The 14,451-nt window shown below is 39.4% G+C and overlaps 1 pseudogene; it reads left to right on the top strand.

Annotated features, from left to right (window-relative positions):
- The first annotated feature begins 1,146 nt into the window (after nt 1–1,146).
- Nucleotides 1,147–1,263, top strand: LOC124617121 (annotated as a pseudogene).
- The last annotated feature ends 13,188 nt before the right edge of the window (nt 1,264–14,451 follow it).

The raw sequence follows: 14,451 nt of genomic DNA, 5'->3' as shown, positions 1-14,451 counted from the left end.
TAGAACAATTCTTCACAACTGTTAGGAAAAGTCATTTATGTAAAATGTTTCAATCTCGTTTCCTAAATCAATGGCAGAGGTTTCTGAGTTACTGCAAATCACATGTATACACTTACTTGACAGTTGCTGTGTGTGGAAGTGGTTGTGTAATGTTCATGGAGTTAGTGTAGTGTAGTGTGTAATTTCACATGACAAACGCTGCTGCTAAGTGTTTCTCTATTTCGTCATAAAATGTAGCTGTTCCATGCATTTTCCCTTGACCACGAGCATTTAAACGACGGATGAGAGCACAGAATAAATTTCAGAACATTAATCTGGTGTGAAGTTTGGACACTAAATACCTCTGGAAAGCAATATAGGGCACGTATCAGAAAAAAATATGTTATTTATTTGGTCTAGAAAGTAGTAGTTTTATCATCGTAAAGTTCTTCGCCATAGTGAGTCAGGTACGAATCACGCATGGTTGATGTATGCGATGTGTTGGAAACTTACTTCTGCATGAGTAATACATCGGAAACCTGCACTGCTTTAACATTATAGTATGTTTAAGTGCAGAATCCTGTAGCCTTAGAAATGTGTGCTTATGTTCTAAGATCATTTCTCTCTTTCCAGTACGTTCTTGGTACCGACTCTAGACACTAAACAGTACTGGGGAATTTACATGAAGTGTTCAAACTCCACCCATCTGGAGCCACATCATGCATAAACTACACATTTTTTCTGAAACGTGTGCTATATCACCACAACACTCTAATACCTACTATACACCGATAAGGGTATAACCTCCTCAACATACACGCATCTGGAGAGATTTTGTACAGTTGGACTGGTACTGTGAGGAAGATTGATGCAGAACAGTCTTTGCTGAGCAGCAGTTATGGTCTCAAGACGCGCTGTTCCTTTACAAGACCTGGAATGATGTGGGTATAGTACCCTCATACTTCTGATAATTACGAGACAGTGTTGTGAGAAGGGTTGCTCAGAGACAATGTGGGGGAGTTTCTCAATCTCCAATTTTATCATATCAACATGAAAATACTTCGTGACTCTCATCTGCATAGGGGAAAGATGGCCAATCGTAATCGTACATTTCGCACTATGATCAAAGTGCTACTAAATATATAGATAACCTAACTGCAACAATACGGCAACGGCCTTGCCGCAGTGGATACACCGGTTCCCGTGAGATCACCGAAGTTAAGCGCTGTCGGGCGTGGCCGGCACTTGGATGGGTGACCATCCAGCCGCCATGTGCTGTTGCCATTTTTCGGGGTGCACTCAGCCTCGTGATGCCAATTGAGGAGCTACTCGAACGAATAGTAGCGTCTCCGGTCAAAGAAAACCATCATAACGAACAGGAGAGCGGTGTGCTGACCACATGCCCCTCCTATCCGCATCCTCACTGGGGATGACACGGCGGTCGGATGGTTCCGATGGGCCACTTGTGGCATGAAGACGGAGTGCTTTTTAACTGCAACAATACAGGGCGCTGTCTGGAATACTATGGTGTATATGTGCGAAGATTAACCATTAATAGTTGTACTGCATAGCCATCTATCATCATTCGCAATCTACTACATGTTCATTGCAATGTAGTGGTGGGATGGTTCAGCATTGATACAGAAATTGGGAAGCATGCTGCCATGCCATTGGCTGGCATTGACATTCCAGAAAATGTGGTAAAATCGCAATAATAAATAGCACTTTCAACTGTGTTTCTTATTACGGTTCATCATTCCCATATTGACGCTGTCTTGTTCATCCCATCTGTCCACTGGGATGCTTTTGATTACTACATAGTGATTGACTGACAACACTTGTTTGAGATGGATAGAGTCTTGGTTGGAGCTCCAGAGATGACAAGCACTGGAACATGCACGTGGCTAAAATATGAGGAATCAATGCTCCTGGTCTCTTCTAAATAGAACACTCAGACATCTGCTACCCTGTCACCGTAGAAGATGAGATTAAATGTGGCGGTCATCACCTTTGAACATCCGTTTGGTAACGTCCCATAATGCCGCCAACTCTTCCAGTTTCCATATCTTCTAATGTATTCCACATATTGTCAATAAGAATGTCCAGCTTTCTGTGACAGCCAATGAATTGAAACATGTTAATGTCTGTTTAGCATCTGACCCAGACCTTGAAGTCAAGTTAGAAAAACAAAATGTAACTAAGTTATACAAAACTGCAACCAGTCACATTTTTGAATAATTATGTTTTACTCTGTGAACCAGTCTTCGAACCTGTTCAGGTTCATCTTCAGTATTGCTAGCGCAATGCTGGGTGCTGGCTCTATGACAAGAAGATGGAAAACACTTTAATGTACAGCCATGACTATAGCTTATTTGTCGATATGGATGTAAATTTAGTTTTTTACTTACTGTGTCAGTGTAGGAGGCTTTTTCGGTTAGTGTCCATCTGTATGCCTCCGTTTTGATGTCCAGTGGTTTTATCACTACACACACTACCACACAGACTATATTACTTTTCACCCTGTGATGTTACAAAATAGAAGTGATGTTGCTATTCAATGGAAAGTTGGAAATTGAGATTTAACTAACTGTTTTATCAATCACAATTGGCGTAAGAATCATGGATTGACCATTGTCATAAAATATTGCATTATGAGATGTGAATAGTTTTTACTTGCGGTTTCGCGTGGCTTGAGGCAGTCACAACTAGCGTGCTATTGATTAAGAAGTTGCGTTATCGTCTTTCTAATTACTTCATGATCGTAGATACGATCATACCCGGTTGTGAAGTTATTGTTATGACAAAAAAATTTCCTAAGGGACCAGAAAGTTCTTAAGGGCGCAAAAACAACTGTAACATCACACAAAAGAGAAATTCAATATTAAAGCTGATGCAAGAAGACGATAAAACAGTTTTCTTTTTATCAAGGTAACACGCACATTGGACTGCTGATCTTGGAGTCTGTAATATTAGCAAAATGCATAATTAAAATGAAAATAATACTGAGGAGATAATAGAAATGAGCACTGCTAAATGATTCAGTATTCCCAGAACAAATATTTATTATAACTAAAACATATATCGTACCTTAAGCTTAATACTACAATGACGGTAGATTTTTATGTCCATATCATGTCCATTGAGCGCTCTTTTATATAGCCATTGTCCTCTTGAGTCGCTCGTGCTTCGTCACGGTAAGTTACAACAGTTCTTCTTCCTACACTTCACTCAAAACTTAGACGGAACACGTTTTTATTTATTTAGTAAAAATAATTAGATCAGACCGCCACAAATCTGCGTCCGTCTTACTCGAGAAAAACAGTAAAAGTCTTTTTAGCGCTCAAGGCTTCATTTGTTCTCCAACGAACAAAATAGTGAAGGATCGCATATCCATCCGTACTTTTCTGTTTATATTGCCGCCCAAAGACGACGAATTACATTATCTAGAAAATTCCACCGTCGCCATGCGACGCCTTATTATATATTAATCATTCTTTATAAACAAGTATTTGCCTTCTGGCTGAATTTGCTGTTTTAATTAAGCCAAAAATAGCGAATATCACATTGCCTCCCATGAGGAGAGAGGGAATGCCGAAGGATTACCTCGATCCTCATGTCCTCATGAGATATTCGTGATTTTTGGTGTGACATTTACATAACGTTACTGGCGTACAAAGTACATAAATTGAAATCACATTTATAAACATATATCAGATATTTATCATTTTTCAAAATAAAGTTTTTCATTCTTTGTTCATCAGTCACTTCATTCCATGATACCAAGATTAACATTTATGTGCATATTTAAGTTTGGTCCATATTTGCTTATAACAATAAGTGAACGTTCATTTCGCACTTCAGGGGATAGAATTCAGGAATTACTTTCTCTTGAGCTTAACAACTAATACATGAGTACAGTGAGTGCTTATTTTCACTAAACTAGAGTGGACAATGTTCGAGCATCTGTTGACTCCTTGTGGTTCAATTACAGTTTAATAACGTAGCACTACACTTCGTGATGCTTTCACTTTCTGTGTTAGCTGTCTACGGCGTTCATCATGCAGTACATCTGTCCTATCCACTGTGGTGCCAGGAATTCAAGTGGCTTCCCGGGTTTTTATTTACAATATGAAACAGAAGAAGTGGAAAATTATTAGTATGACTTACAAGCTACTGGATACATTTGTTAAGGATCGGGACTGGTCTGGAGTTTAGGGTCTTCCTATAGTGCACATTCATTTTCTTTGTCCATCAAGAGACAGGATTATAATTCATTTTAGCAGTGTTCAGGAGTGCCGGTATTAATGGCTTTAAGGCCTGAGTAATCTAACAATCTACTTCTCACTCATCTTAACTTCAACTCAAGAAAATTGCTTAAATTGCATATGAAAATGTAGTCACACAAGTGTACAAATGTCTTTGCTCCAGTATGTACGATTGAAGTCATGGCGGTTAGCAGTTTAAAGTTTGGATTGTTTCGTCACCCACACGTCAGCCACTCACAGCGGCTGCACAGTGTTGCGTGAGCTCCAATACTTAGTATCCGTTCGCTCTCAGGCTGTAACAGAGCTGCTGGGCGTCGATTGCTCCCTTTTTTTTTTGTGAACTTCGTATCACACGAGTGCATCGATACAAACACCTCGCGCGCGTTTCCCATCGGAGGAGCCGGACACTGAAGTTGCCTCCATACTTCTGTCAACTGCCTCCCATGAGGCTCACAGGTAAGTGACGACGAATGTTTTAGCTGTCGCTGCACTTAGAGCAACACTGAACTTTGCGTTGCACCTGTTGTCGTAGCCTTGACTTCTTTTTTTACACTTGCAGTACAACACTACCACTAGTATACAGTGAACAGTTATTTTTACTATGCACGTCGCACTTTAGTGTGCAACTTCACACAGCATTCGTGCTTAGTTCCTTCGCCGATGGAGTTCATTTACAAAACAATCAATTTTGCACGTTTCCTCCACTGGTATAGAAAGACTTATATTCTACTATTTACAAAATATCACTTACGAGCTAATATTTACAATTAATGGTCACTCCTTTTGTTAAGTCCAGTGAACAACTGCTTTATGAATGGACTCTTTATATCTCAGGATTTGCTTTCACTAGTGAACCTAAAAATATTCTTTCAAACTTTCTTTTAAGTGCTCATCTCCTCATTATGAAAACTACAGGTTTCGCAACACTCGTTGCATTTATTCTTTAGTGCACCCAAGATCATTTTCTACTGCCACGCAGCATATCTACTACTTAACGAGTACACATTTAACGCTGAATCTTTTTTTTTCTTTTTGTGCTTTCCTTTGTGCTTGCCAAATTTTTTTTATATTTGAGGGCAGACTGGATAACAATAGTTCTCCCTCTTCGCTTCATGTACTCAGCAATCGTTCTCTGTTAAAAAAAAATAGGGTAACGCGTGTCTACTATTTTTTTGCATGAATGGAATTACCGACAGTTCACTGGGTTTACGCAACCGGTCCATAACAAACATTACCAAAGCTAGCGAAGTTCATCACGCTACGTGTCTCATTTCTCATAAGCACTGCTTTGCTTCGAAGCACACGTGCCTTTTACAAGTCGACCCTTGGTCTGGGTTAATGAACCAGGATCAAAAGGAACGGGCACAAGGAAAATGGATTTCATAAGAGGAGTGTCTTAGGAGACATTTTTGCAATAAAATCTGCGTGTAAATAAAATTATCTTAATAAACATAGGCCCATATATAAACTTCAACCTCCTTCCTTACAGCATGCTTTGCTACTTCTACGTCTTACTCAGGTTATAGTCAATATTAAGTTTAAATATCACTGCATTGCTTGTTCTTTAGATTAGCCTTCAATTAGGGTATTGAATGGTCGCTAGATTACACTACAGATCTTCTGAAGATCTTTACTTGGACTTATTTATGATACAGGTGGCTTGCTGTGTGGTTATTTAGTACCTCGATTCTACTGAAATCAATTCGTCAGCTAACATTCCTCATATACTCTTTACATTGGGCTCAGATCACAGGGAAATAGTTTACTTTCATAGCAATTAGTGGCCTCGTGGAGTACTTACGCTACATTATTGATGCTTCATGGTTTGCCTCTATTTGTACTGTATTTTACCTAACTTAGTTTACTACAGCTTATTGTCTCCTTGCGTGAACACATGTGGGTTACCACTTGTTTTTCCATTTAACAGCACGCTTTAACTGAACTTTAAGCTATTTCTTCTACTCCTGTCCACTGTCTGGACTGTTTGAACATGTACCCTTTTTTTTAAGCAGGTAATTTGGGCTTTTATTACAGAACTTCAAGTACTTACATTACTAAAAATAAATCTATAAATATTCTTGTACCTTGAGAGAAGTGCTTATTTACGCATCCTCCTCCATTTCTCACCTTTACATATTTTATTTAGCTCCGGGCAATCACCTCGCAAGCACTTTTTTTCTTATTACTAACTTAAAATTAAATTGAAATTCTTGGTGCAACCTCAATTTCCTGCTTCAGCTTGTTTAAGAAATATCAGTTCATGTCTATCACTATAAACAATTTTTCCATACATAGCATTTAATACTTAAAGATGACATGTAGTAGCCGTTACCATGTAGTCAGTGCGCTGTTCAACACAATACTTATCATTAACAGTTCACACAAGGGAATTTCCAGTAAGCAAGAATTCATTTCCACGACAGTATTTAACCACTACCATTATAAAATTTCTTTAAGTCTTGGTGGTGAAATAAGCCTTTTACTCTCCCCGTAGCCGGGTCAGTTAATAAATAACTCCCTATGTGCGGTTTCCTTAAAATAAGGTAAGGACCTTGGTACATGTGTTGCCACTTGCGATTTTTTTTACATATTAAGGATGGCTTGAAATGAGTCTTAAGTAATACCTTTTCACCTACATGGTAATTTACAACTTTGTTTACTTTTTTATCGTAGACTTTCTTCCTTAATTGAGCATTGGTGGTAATGGAACTTAAAGCTTCTCGAATTTTGACATCTAGATCTATCTCAGGGCTAGGTATCTTGGGAAGTGGGTCAATCCACTCATTCTGTTCCTTCTTTCGAGATATCAGCTCGTGTGGAGTAAAACCTGTGGAAGTGTGTGGCAAATTATTAACTATCTCCTCAAAAGGTGTCACAAAATCAACCCAACGTGTTTGCTTGTCTGGAATGTACGTCCGAACAAATCTGTTAAACTCCTTGAAGATCCGCTCAGTCAAATTCGACTGAGGCCTAAAACGTGATATTAAGATCTGCTTGACATTGTGATGGGCCAAAAACTCACGCCATTTGCGGCAAGTAACGTTGGATGCATTACCTGAAAGTATAGATTCGGGGACTCCGAATCGAGGGAAATAGTCATTTTCAAGACAGCGTATAATAGGCGGAGCACAAGATGTCTTCATAACATACATTCGAACGTATTTTGTGAAGTTGTCGAGAACAGCAACGAGGTATTTGACACCTCCCCTACCCATCAGTAGAGGGCCAGACACGGCCAATGCTAATGAGCTGATTAGGTCTTTCTGCGATGATCGGATTCAATGGAATTAAAGTAGCAATATTCAGAGCTTTCGCCTTTTGGCAGATGACACAGAATTTTAGCAATTTGTGTATCCGACGATGTAGGTTGGGCACATAACAGTAAGTAGCAATCTTCTTTTTACACTTCTCTGGACCATAGTGGCCCCAAGAAATGTGGGTATACCACAAAAGATGTTCGACAAAACTGCTAGGTATACAAACAAGCCAGTTGTCTGAGGACACAGAGGTACGATGAAATAATATCTGATTATGAATCTTGAAGAATTTGGACAACTTATGGTTTGGATTTTCTTGAAGAAGTCTGATTATTTTTCCCCACTTAGGATCTGTGCTCTGTAGTGTCTGGATTTGCTTGCACAGTTCCAAGAAACATTTTCTATGAATGGGATCCTGCATAAGAAGAACTTTGTAATTCGACATCTGTTCTACCAACTCACTTGTCTCAGGCAGACCTTCTGGTGAACGAGAAAGTGCGTCTGCAATAATGTTATCCTTGCCCTTTATATACACAATATCAAAGTCGTATTCTTGCAAAAATAAACACCACCTGGTCAGGCGCGGATGTTGTAATTTACAGGTCAAAAGATACGAAAGTGCTTGATGGTCCGTAAATACTTTTATCTTTCTGCCAAAAATGTAATAATTAAACCTCTTGAAGGCCCAAATAACTGCAAGTGCCTCCAGCTCAGTAACTGAATAGGACTTTTCACATTCTGTTAAGACCCTACTCGCAAAACTAATCACTCTGATCTGCTCTGTTGCGTCTACTAATTCAATCTGAAACAAACAAGATCCAATTCCAACAAACGAAGCGTCTGAGGTGATACAAAATTCTTTGTCCATTTGTGGATGACAGAGAATGTTATTGTTTAAAAGACCATCTTTAATTGCCTGAAAAGCTTTCTGACACTCTGGTGTCCAAATCCAATGCGTACTTTTCTTGAGAAGATTGTGCAAAGCGGGATTGTTCATTACTTGACCAGACAGAAATCGTCGAAAGAAAGACGAAAGACCGAGAAATCCTCTTAGTTGCCTCTTAGTTACCGGTGTAGGGAAATTCTTAATCGCAGACAACTTTTCCGGGTCGGGTTTAATCCCTTCAGGTGTAATCACATGACCTAAAAACTTTACCTCACCTTTTCCAAATTTTGACTTTTTCAGATTTGCTGTAACACCATGTTCTTGAAATCTCTGAAACACCCTTCGTAGAATAGCTAAATGATCTTCCCAGTTCTTAGTGGCTATCAACACGTCATCTACATAAACAGTTACCTCATCCAGAAGTTCAGGTCCTAACACAAAATCGAGAGCAGAAATAAATATTCCTGAGCTCACATTTAAACCAAAAGGCATGACCTTAAACTGATATGAGCGGCCGGCAAATATAAAAGCAGTATATTTTCTGGATTCCTTGGCTAATTTCACCTGCCAATAGCTACTTCTTAAATCAAATGTACTCAAAAATCTAACGCCATGAAATTTTTGCAAGTGCTCCTCAAGTGCTTCAGGTCGAGGCCTTATCGGTACAATTATTTTGTTTATTGATCTGGCGTCCAGTACTAGTCTGACACTACCGTCCTGTTTAAGTACGGACAACAAGGGACTTGAGTACGGCGAATTCGATAACTCGATAACATCCCAACACAGCATTTTCCTAATCTCATGCTTTACAGCTTCTCGTCGGGCGTAGGGTACTGAATAGCTTGCTTTGCAGAACGTTGAGTGGGGAAGCACTTCCATTTTATACTCGAACCCTTTTATTACTCCTGGTTTCTTTGAAAAGATTTTCTTGTAACTTACTAATAAATGGAACAACTCATATTTCTGCTCCCCCCTGAGTTCAGTCGATTCCTTGGCTTTAGCATCGATCTCGTCTTTGTCAGGAAGTAAGTCTTCATACTCATTGTCATTTATGTCATCCCATTTAGTCAGGTCATTTGTCTGATCAAAGCACGGTTTGCCTGTCCTCTGTCGTCTCCAAACCTGATGCAATGTCAACACTGCCTTCACCTTACTCCTTAACAAGTTAACAACAACTTGTTGTTGATTTACGATAAAGGTACACACTCCAGATTCAATATCTATCACTGCTTTTGTTTGTCGAAGAAACTCCATCCCCAAGAGACATGGAACTGACAAGTTCTTTACTATTAGAAAGTGGCAAAAAACCAAAACAGATTCTATCTGCAGTTGAAGCTGCGTCTGTAAACTAACTCTCTGTTTCAATGGACCAATCGCTCCCGATATGGAGCAACCCTGAATCGGCAATGATAAAACTTTTGAAACAGAAGACACCTGTCTGAAAAGACATGATGACATCACATTGATGTTTGCTCCTGTATCAACAATGGCTGTGACAGGAATGTTAGTAATAGAAATCTTAATCGAAGCCTGGACCTGTTCATCATAAATGTCATTAATGTCTTGAGCTTCTAGGTCAGGTGCAAGGTCATCTCGTAAGTCGGTCTCATGGTCGTACCGTATCGCATTAACATACTCAGAATCAGAGTATTCGTTAGTACCCCCACTGGAACCGGCAGCGACCTCTAGGAGGCTGAAAGGCGCTGCCTCTAATTTTCCGCAGGATGTTTAACCTGTTTGTCATTCATGGCCTTAAGTGTTTGTTCCGTTTCATATTGGTGCTGGTTATGTGGTACAAATGCCGGTGTAAAGGGGTCAAATCCACTGGGTGCATTCACTTGTGAATAGAATACTTGAGAAGGCTGATGTCGCCCGATCTTTTGGTTGCCGGCAAAACCATTTCCTTGTGAAGGAAAGTTCGCATTTGGTGCCATTTGAAAATTGTTCCGCGGTCCTCTATCCTGTGAATAGTTGTTCTTATATTGTGCTGGGTGGCCTCCGCCTTGCCCATGCCACTTGCTATATTTCGACCTATAACTTTGATTGTACACTGGCCCATTTGAAAAATTACCACTAGTTTGTGGAGAATTTCCATACTGCTCAGGCGCAGAATTAAAGGGTGGGTTTCCGTACTGATATTGTACCTGGTGGTTGTAAATTGGGTGGTATCTCTGCTGATTACTGTAATTGGTTTTCTGCTTCCGTTTAAAGTTATTGCCGTTTGCGTTTTGATAACCGCTGGCAGGTTGGTAACAGCGGTTGCAGTAGCTCTCTCTCTCCTTGGGCGCATTGTTGTCCGCGTGCGATGCATTCTGCTGGCTGCCAGGGAAGAATTTGCCGCTGCCAACCTTGGAGCGCACATCCTCGCTAATTAAATCTAAGGAATCCAGCACAGAAAGGAATACATCCGTGTCTTCTTCGGACACATTTACTAATTTCTCTCTAATAGACACAGGGAGTTTGCTTTTGAGAATCATAATTATGTCCTTGGAAGAAATCGGAGAATCCCAGAATTTAATTTTTGCTAGATACTTCTCAAAGTATCGCCGGAGACTTCCATGCTTCTCATTGAAAATTTCCGCACCATACACCTCCTTCCTTAATCTTTGCTGTACCCCATTACTCCAAAATTTTGCCAAGAACATTTTCTCAAACTCTTCATAATTCCTACACGTGTCTACCATTTCCGTTCCCCATAATGCTGCATCACCAGAAATAAAGCCAGTGACGAACTGAATACGCTGTCTGTCTGTCCAGCTCCTGGGAAATATGCCGGAAAAATTCTTTAGGAACACGATGGGGTGTATTTCTCGCTTCTGCGGATGAAAAACAGGAAAAGTGCGATGCTTAATCACACTTTCCTCTTGCATTAAACTCACAATTGTGGGCGGATCATTTAGTTTCCCCACTCGGGACTCAACAGGACTGTTGTTTTGCATGTAATCAGGCGGTGAACGATAAGGAGTTGACTGACATTCGTCACCGTCTAAAGAGTTGTTCCCTATAGTTTGCGTATGTGTGTGCGGATTTTCTACCCAGTTTCTCAGCATTCTGACTTCGTCCACTACTTGCTGCTTCCACTCGGGAAGATCCCGTGTAAGTGTCCTCCGAATCTGTCCCAATTCAGAAACTACTGTGTCTCCCGAATTACCAGGAGCAGCTAAGATTTCATAAGTTACATCCTTGACAGTCTCCGTAAGCTCCTCCCTGACCTTCTTTTCGATAAAAATATCTTTACCCTTTATCCATTCACTGTAGTGTTCCGACAATGCCTCCGCGTGTGCTTTCACGGTGCTCTTAACCTGTTCTTCGATATTGATTGAGTCTATCTGCCTCGACAGATCCTCTACTACACCTTCAATGTCAGATACTGCATTTCTAACTGAGTTTATTTCTTTGGTAGCTGCCTGAATTTTTGTGTTTAATGTTCCAGATACTTCAGCTATTTCACTTTTCACCTGTTCCTGCATTTTCTGAATTTGATCACTGATCTTAGTTTGCACCTCACCTAAATGGGTATTTAATTCAGCCGTAATTTCTTTATGCAGATCTGTTTTGATTGTGCCTAGCTCTGTTTTTAATGATTCGCTTACAGCATCTAGTCGGGCGTTAACAGTCTCATTTTGCGTTTTTATAGTCTCATTTTGTGTTTTTATATTCTCATTTACTGCGTCAAACTGTTGTTTCAGCATTTCCATTAACGCACCGAGGTCATTTGTAGCTGCAGCGGGACGAGTTTGGACTTCAGGGTCACTTTCCCCTGTTACAGACATGGTTAGTTCAGTTTCCACACGGGAACCTACCGTTCGCGATCGTAAATGGTATGGAATACTATTAACGTCTTCACTCCCGTCTCCTGTTGTTACCTGTCTCTGTTTACTATCTGCCATTTTCGTCAGTAAATCAGGTGCTACGCAAGGCTTTCGTCGTTTGTCAGTGACGTGGTGAGTCCGCTAAGAGCACCGCCCTCGCGTGAGCAACAAATGAAATTCTATCTGGCAAGAAGACAAGATGGAACCTAACCGTTTCAGACAAATGAATGAAGATGCTCTTCACTGCAAATTGCGCACACTATCCACCATGTTGAAAATGCAATACAGGTATACTAACAATGGGGAGAAATAATTTCTATTATCAGACTACGAAGAATTTTACTTTGAAAGATAAAATAAAGCAGATTTTCTATAGCGGGAAGGAGATAGAAAGGATGTGGATCGACTTGGAAAAGCAACGTTGCTACTGAAGCACTACACTGCGTATGCAAAATTCTGACTTACTTTTTGATGGCTTGAATACCGCTATGTTGTCTCAGCAAATTCACGTCTCTTTTCTTTTCTTTTCTCTCGGTAATTAAACTGCATTATTGACCGTTATTCTCACAGAGAAACGATGTGTACATGAAACGACAGAACATTTATTAACACAAGCACATAGAACATTTTACAAGTATTTGAACTAATTTTTGGTCACGCCCCACGTTCGGGCGCCAAGTGTGATGTTACAAAATAGAAGTGATGTTGCTATTCAATGGAAAGTTGGAAATTGAGATTTAACTAACTGTTTTATCAATCACAATTGGCGTAAGAATCATGGATTGACCATTGTCATAAAATATTGCATTATGAGATGTGAATAGTTTTTACTTGCGGTTTCGCGTGGCTTGAGGCAGTCACAACTAGCGTGCTATTGATTAAGAAGTTGCGTTATCGTCTTTCTAATTACTTCATGATCGTAGATACGATCATACCCGGTTGTGAAGTTATTGTTATGACAAAAAAATTTCCTAAGGGACCAGAAAGTTCTTAAGGGCGCAAAAACAACTGTAACATCACACAAAAGAGAAATTCAATATTAAAGCTGATGCAAGAAGACGATAAAACAGTTTTCTTTTTATCAAGGTAACACGCACATTGGACTGCTGATCTTGGAGTCTGTAATATTAGCAAAATGCATAATTAAAATGAAAATAATACTGAGGAGATAATAGAAATGAGCACTGCTAAATGATTCAGTATTCCCAGAACAAATATTTATTATAACTAAAACATATATCGTACCTTAAGCTTAATACTACAATGACGGTAGATTTTTATGTCCATATCATGTCCATTGAGCGCTCTTTCATATAGCCATTGTCCTCTTGAGTCGCTCGTGCTTCGTCACGGTAAGTTACAACAGTTCTTCTTCCTACACTTCACTCAAAACTTAGACGGAACACGTTTTTATTTATTTAGTAAAAATAATTAGATCAGACCGCCACAAATCTGCGTCCGTCTTACTCGAGAAAAACAGTAAAAGTCTTTTTAGCGCTCAAGGCTTCATTTGTTCTCCAGCGAACAAAATAGTGAAGGATCGCATATCCATCCGTACTTTTCTGTTTATATTGCCGCCCAAAGACGACGAATTACATTATCTAGAAAATTCCACCGTCGCCATGCGACGCCTTATTATATATTAATCATTCTTTATAAACAAGTATTTGCCTTCTAGCTGAATTTGCTGTTTTAATTAAGCCAAAAATAGCGAATATCACAACCCTGACAGCGAGAATTTTCCAGCACCCTGCATGCGCTTTACAACTGTTGCTTGTAACAAAGATCTTAACAGAAACATTGACATAGGCCTACTTTGCACAGAGATGTAATTTGTTCTTCTCTACATGCATTAAAGTCGATGTAAGGGCAAATATTTTAATCAGACTGGCGATAATATGAGAGCACAAAATAAAATAAATAAATAATTAAATTACTACAAGTACAAAGCTCAGGTGATCTGATATCTTATTTCTATTTGTATATTACATATAATACAGGCAGTTTATAGCAATTTTTTGTCATGATTGGCATAATCATAAATACCTAGGAATCAATGATACAGAGTTACTGTATCTGCAGTGAGATGCAGCTATCTGTATGATTAGAAACTTTATATTTAAATGTCAATTAATAACAAACCTTCAGATGAACTGTTGACTTATTTCTGTTGTTATGTTAACATGATCTGGGGTATTAGCAAGAGTCGATTCTGTTTCTTTTAACTAAAGGTATATGTATAAAAGTTATAG

The sequence above is a fragment of the Schistocerca americana genome, chromosome 5, assembly GCF_021461395.2.
Source record: "Schistocerca americana isolate TAMUIC-IGC-003095 chromosome 5, iqSchAmer2.1, whole genome shotgun sequence".
NCBI classification, from domain to species: Eukaryota; Metazoa; Arthropoda; class Insecta; order Orthoptera; family Acrididae; genus Schistocerca; species Schistocerca americana.
This window is presented reverse-complemented; position numbering and strand designations above follow the sequence as displayed.